Genomic DNA, 7,649 nt, shown 5'->3' on the forward strand with positions numbered 1-7,649 from the left:
ATCATCCTATTCTAATCCATGATACATCAAAATAAGGATAATCATATGATACACATGATACATCATCATAGAAGACATATACATCCATCATAAAAGATCAAACATAATAAACTAAGTGCACGGTTCCTCCCAACCATTAATAGCATCATTAGACCATCGTGGGCCCTAGCCATCCCTTCATGCGTAACATTCCAAAATCACCGAAGAGGTCATCGGTATTAACATAGTAAGAATGTCACTCCTATCATATACTACACCATATGCAGAAAGTAATCTAACATGCAAATAAAAGCATAAGATAACATCATCTAACATATGCTAATCATCAATGAAAGGATACATATCCACCATCATGAAGGATGCATCAGCCACGATGTCTCAATGAATCTCAAATGATAAGAGTGGAAAAAACACTACCACCAGACCGCGTGGTACCTAAGTGGTCCACTCCCACTGTGCTGAGGAGATAAACTCAAGTCCCAAATAGGCTATCCAAAATCACATAGTATAAATCTCTCTAAGTCCAAGAATCCTAAAAGTATACTAACTCAAAGGTTTCAAACACAAAATATCGACATCTAATCCCAGAGGCACACAATGACATGTAGGAACCTACTATGCAAGCGGGAAAGTGTCATCGCATTTATCACGTACAACTTACCCTGACAGTTAGCTAAACTCCACGGGTCCATACTGATCTCATGCGGCCACTAGTATCCTCTCATACTGACGAGGCATACTATGGAATGCAAGGTCACAACCATGCGTTCTCTCTACTCCCATCCTAGTCTATACAAGCACTCAAGGCATGGGCGAGAACCAAAAACACTTATCTTTTTAGGTTCATTCAGTTAGTATTAGGTGTGAATGTTTTCACTTATTAATCCAACTTACAATGAGTTACCCTGGCAACCTCTTAGGGCCTTGGCCCCCATTGCAAGCCACTTCCCGAAACTACATGCAGATATCCTACCCTAAGCTCATGGAATCATAAATCTCAAAATCACAAAAGATAATCCATAAAATCATCAAATATGCATAAAAGCATCAAATCTCCATGAGCAAACATCCATAGAAAATCATGATCACAATAGCTCTCTATTGGCAACTGAAGTATCACTGATAATCAAAAGTATCCATTGGTTCTCAATAACCAGAATATATCTCAATCATACTGATCGAAGACTCCAAAATGGTTGAGTCAAACATGTCACAACATGACATCATCAAGAATAAATCCACATTTCAGTCCCATCATGGCGACTAGAAAAATAACCAAGGATAATTGATCGAAGAACCAAAAATGGTTAAGTCAAGTGTCTCATACATAAGAATCTCAACTATAACAATCAGTAATTACAAACATTACATAGAGCATTCCATCACATAACCATGGTTAGGTATATAAAGATTAAGATTAAAACATCATCATGACATCACAATCACATCACCCCCAAGCCTCTGGTAGACGTCCTATAACTGGTCAACACTAGTCAACCCAAAAACCCAAAACAAATAACATAAAGAATACACAATGCAAACACATGTTTTGGTTTTGCTAAATTCACAAACTTGAATTTAAATGTAGAGGTCTCATTTTATGTTTCCAAGTTTGAAGAATGAATGGAGGAACATTTTGTACGTTTTTCCTAACACATGTATTGTTTTGGATGGATGAAAATTTTTCCTTAATAGGTCTAAAATCCATCTTCCAATTATAATATTTGTTTAAAAATGTCCCCCACCAAACTATCAATTAAATTTCATATACTTTATTTAATAATTTAAAACAATTAAATTAAATCTTAATAGTTGAAAATTATACAAGAGTTCACCATAAAAAAATGAACCTTTGATATAAATCATTTATCAATTAATAATTCAAATTTATTAATAACATATTTACATATATGTGTGTGTGTGTGTGTGTGTGTGTGTACATATATATATATATATATATATATATATATATATATATATATATATATATATATATATATATATATATATATATATATATATATATATATATATATATATATATATATATATATATATATATATATGTACACACACACACACACACACACACATACATATATAAATATATAAATAATTATTATTATTACATTTTATAAAATCGAATTAATAATTTCGATTGATACAATATAACATATAAAAATTTAATAACAATGAAAATCGATTTCATATGAAATGACTGTTATAACATTATATAAAATTATATGCCACTAGCGGTACGCAGGACCCTGCGGTCGCAAGGCCTACGACGTCAGCGAGTACTGTGTACCCCTGCCATTGCAGTACCTGCGACAACCGGTACACTGTGACTGCAGTGGGCACAGGGGCGCAGGTCTCGTCCCCCCCCCCCCCCCCCCCCACCATTTTATGCATATTACTTTAAAAAAAATAAAAAATCGCATAAGCGATTTCAACTCGCTGATTATTATATGCGATTTCAATTTTAACAAAGTTGATTTGATCAATGGTATGATATTCGATTTTTAAATGAATAAATATATATATGTATATATACATATGTATGTATGTATGTGTGTGTATATATATATACATGCAGAGACAATCAATATCACAACACATAAACATATATATATATATATATACATATATATATATATACATATATATATGTATACATATATATATATACATATATACATACATATATATGTATGTATATATACATGTATGTATGTACATACATATATATATATATATGTATATATATATATGTATGTATGTATATATAGATGTATGTATACATACATACATGTATATATATATATATATGTATATATATATATGTATATACATACATATATATATATACATGTATGTATATATACATACATATATATATATGTATGTATATACATGTATATATATATATATATATGTATGTATATATGTATGTATATATATATATATATATATGTATACATGTATGTATATATATATAGATGTATACATATATATATATATATATACATATATACATATATATATATATATATATATATATATGTATACATCTATATATATATATATATACATACATTATATACATATATATGTATATATATACATATATACATATATATGTATATATGTATACATATATATGTATATATATGTGTGTGTGTGTGTGTGTGTGTGTGTGTGTCCAAATTCGAGAATATAAACAGTTTATTTAAAAAATCTAATTTTCAGAAATTTTCTATAAACTTTTGATCTCAAATTTATCCAATAATTAATCTAATGGATTTGGCTACAATTTAAACCCTAGCCTCGTGTTCTTTTCAATCTATGCATATAAGATTCTCAAATAAATGTAACTACCCATATTGAGAATGCATACAATTAAATAGAAAAATCCTCAGAAAACATATGGAAGACACGAAGAAGACAGGGAATGCAAGATGCAGAAATAGCATAAATAAAATCACAAGAATCTACCCGAATTCTAATGCTAATTCGCTCTTCCTCAGAAAACCCGCAGAGCAAGCTCCTCCCTTCTTCATAGTTCTCGAGTCCTCCAATGCTCCAATTGCTCTCCAAATGCTATCTCTAAGCTTTTAGGAATGCCTGAATATAAAGAGTTCTCAAGAAACATCTAGAATGCTTCTAGAATAGCTAGAAGGTGTCACCAACTAAGCATGTGTCTTTTCCAACCTTCTAGATGAGTCATAAGGTTGTAGACACCATGTGCTTAATTGATGCACTAACCTCTATGTTGTTGACATAAGAGAATTACAAAGGTGCGTTAACTCCTAGGCAAGCTTATAACTCCAATTTACTTTTTTATATAATTTCTATTTAAATCTTTATAACTTTCATTTTAATTTTTGTAACTTTTATTATTATTATTATTTATTTATTACTTTTAGTATTATTAATTTGAATTTCTAATTTTCTTTTATTTAATCGTTGTTCCTCAATTAATTCACATTTAATTAATTATAATCAAAATATCAAAGACCATGATATTTTATATTAATCTTCTCAAATAATTAATTTATTAATTAAATCCATTTATTAAGACTTAATTAATAGAAAATTCACCATAGACCTCCAAGATAAAATATAAAAACCCATCATAGAGCAATTCACACAAAATCAGTCTAAAGGGTTAAAAATCATGAAATATGTCATCCGACACATTCAGTGGGTAAAATATCCAGATACTTGTCCTACCTCACTAGGACAATTGGTTTAAGGGTTTGGGATTTGGACTTGAGAATTTATCTCCCTTCTCTTATCATTGAGATAGTATAATAGGGTACGCTCATCCTGGCAATTCAGGAAAGTCGATACCCGGTATCTGCAACCTGCAGAAAAATCATGCATGTGCATACAATATATATAATGCTAAGCTAAACAGGCAATGGCAGGAAGTGGTGCATTGTGTAGATCCTGACTAAGCAAGTGACTACGACTCCCTTCCTTAACCATATCAGAAACGCCATACAATATGAAAACACACACACCATACACATGCAAGTATAGGGTAAGTATCCATAATAAAACACATGAGATAATAAACGATCTAACTAATCATCAACAATAACTGAAAGCAATATAATGATCATCATGCATATATGAAATGTAAAGTGTAAATGATCTCATCATGTAACCACTGAATCCATAACATACTGTCTGATAGTCTCAAAACAATACCACTAATCCATCAACATAAAACTAGTCTATCATAGTCTGATAATAACAACAACAATGTCCAGAAAAGATGTGAACGAGGGTAGGCACTACATCCACCCCCCTTGGATTAGGCTTACTCCTGGAAGCCTACAAACAAGTAGGGATATAACTCTCGTAATCTAGCTGCATCCTCCCATGTAGTTGAAGAATCATCAGCAGGGTCCCATTGGACCCTTACCTGCTCGATGGTTCGACCCCTGAGGGTCAACTCCCACTGCTCCAGAATACGAACTAGCTCCAAAGCCAACTGCCCATCCTCTACCTGCAACACATTCCAATCAAGAACATATACAATATCAGGAATATACTGTCGAAGCACTAAAATGTGAAAAATATCATGAATGCAAGCTAGGTTGGGCGGTAGAGCAAGGCGGTAAGCAACCAGGCCAATCCTCTCTAGAATCTCGAATGGTCCAACAAAGCGAGGTGCTAGCTTAGAACCCTTTCCATATCGGATCAGACTCTTTTGTGGATGCACTCTCAAGAAAACCTTATCACCCACAACAAACTGCTTATCAGTCCTATGAGCATCAGCATACTTCTTCTACCTATCCTGTACCGTAGTCAAGTGCTCACGAATATGCACTACCTATTACTCCATATCATGAAGCATCTCAGGACCCAACAAGATGCGATCCTCAAGGCTGTCCCAACTCAAGGGTGTACAAAAAGGACGTCCATATAATGCCTGAAATGGTGTCATGCCAATAGAACTATGATACCCGTTGTTGTAAGAAAACTCCATTAGGTAGAGATAGTCCTCCCAATGTGTCTGCCTATCCATCACATACATCCATAACATATCCTCCAAAACTTGATTCACCCTCTCTGTCTGACCATCAGTCTCTGGATGATATGCCAAACTAAAGTTTAACTGTGCTCCAAGCTCATGCTGCAGCGATGTCCAGAATGCGGATGTGAATATAGGATCCCTGTTAGAAATAATCTTTCTAGGAATACCATGTAATCTCACAATGTCACGCATGAAGACATTAGCTACAGAAGCTGTTGTGTAGGAAGACCTAATTGGTGAGAAATGTGCCACCTTAGTCAACCGATCAACGGTGACAATGATAGCATCATGACAACGAACAGTCATAGGTAATCCTACAATGAAATTCATGGAGATGATATCCCACTTCCAAGAAGGAATGAGATTTGGCTGCAAAAGTCCAGTCGGGTGCTGGTGTTTTGCCTTAACTCTCTGACACTCAAGGCACCTAGCCACAAAATCAGCAATATCTCACTTCATCCCAGACCAAAAGAACAAACGTCTCAAATTAGCATGCATCTTCTTGACACCTAAATGTGCTGAGTAAGGTGTACGATGGGCTTCTGCTAGAATCAAGGTGCAAAACTCATCCAGTAATGGCACATAAATCCTCCCCAAATGTCTCAAAAGACCATCTGATTCTCGAATGTAACCTGCAAACTTACCTTCCAAAGGTCTTCCTGAATCCATCTCTCTGCACACTTCCTGATACCAAGAATTTGTAGGAAGTGCCTGAAGAATCTGACTCCTCAAATCCACACTAAGAGTCATAGATGATACCACATGTCTCCTGCGACTCAAAGCATCCGCCACCACATTCTCCTTACCCTTAATGTACTTAACCTCAAAATCATACTCGCAAAGAAATTCCATCCATCACCTCTGGTGAGCTTTCAAATTAGGCTAAGTGAAAATGTACTGAAGACTACAATGATCGTTATGTAGCTCGAATCTATGCCCCAACAAGAAGTGTCTCCACCTTGTCAAAGCATGAACTACTACTGCTAACTCAAGATCATGCGTAGGATAGTTTAACTCATGATCCTTGAGCTTGCGTGATTCATACGCAATCACTCGTCCATTCTGCATCAACACTGCCCCAATCCCTTGAAGAGAAGCATCTGAAACCATGAAATCACCTTCTGGATCAGGTACAGCTAAAATTGGTGCACTCGTCAAAAGCTCCTTGAGCTTCTAAAAAGCTTCCTCACATTTCTCTGTTCATACGAACTTCTTTCCTTTCCTCTGAAGAGAAGTGATAGGATGTGCTATCCTAGAGAAGTTATGGACAAATCTGCGATAATAACCAGCATGAAACTATGAATCTCTTACACATTAGTCAGTATAGGCCAATCTATTATCGCTTGAATCTTTGTAGGATCCATTGAAATACCATCACTTGAAATGACATGCCCTAAATACTGAATCTCTGATTTGAAGAATTCACACTTAGCTGCATTGGCATAAAGCTGATTGTCTTTCAAACACTGCAATACCAACCGCAGGTGTTCCTCATGCTCCTTCTAAGTCTTAGAATATATCAATATGTCATCAAGAAACACAAGTACAAACCTGTCCAGATAAGATCGGAACACACCATTCATCAAACTCATGAAAACCGATGGAGCATTAATCAAGCCAAAAGGTACCACTATGAACTCATAATGCCCATAACGTGTTTGAAAAGCGGTCTTGTGAATATCGGCTTCTTTAATGCGAAGCTAGTGGTATCTTGACTTAAGGTCAATCTTGGAGAATACTGTAGCTCCCTTGATCTGATCAAATAAGTCATCAATCCTGGGCAAAGGATACCTATTCTTAATAATCACCTTATTCAATTGTTTGTAATCAATATAAAGGCGCAAAGAATCGTCTTTCTTCTTCACAAAGAGCACTGGAGCTCCCCATGGTGATACACTAGGTCAAATGCTCCCTTTGGCCAGAAGTTCCTCAAGTTGAAGATGTAGCTCACCCAATTCCTGTGTAATCATGCGATAAGGAGCTTTAGAGATAGGCTCCGCTCCAAGAATCAGATTAATACTAAAATTAATGTCCCTCTTCGGAGGCATGCTTGGAACCTCACTTGGAAAGACATCTGCGTACTCCTGTAAAATCGGGTGAT

The sequence above is a fragment of the Cupressus sempervirens genome, chromosome 9 (genome assembly GCF_028749045.1).
Source record: "Cupressus sempervirens isolate cs-2001-9-10 chromosome 9, ASM2874904v1, whole genome shotgun sequence".
Classification (NCBI taxonomy): domain Eukaryota; kingdom Viridiplantae; phylum Streptophyta; class Pinopsida; order Cupressales; family Cupressaceae; genus Cupressus; species Cupressus sempervirens.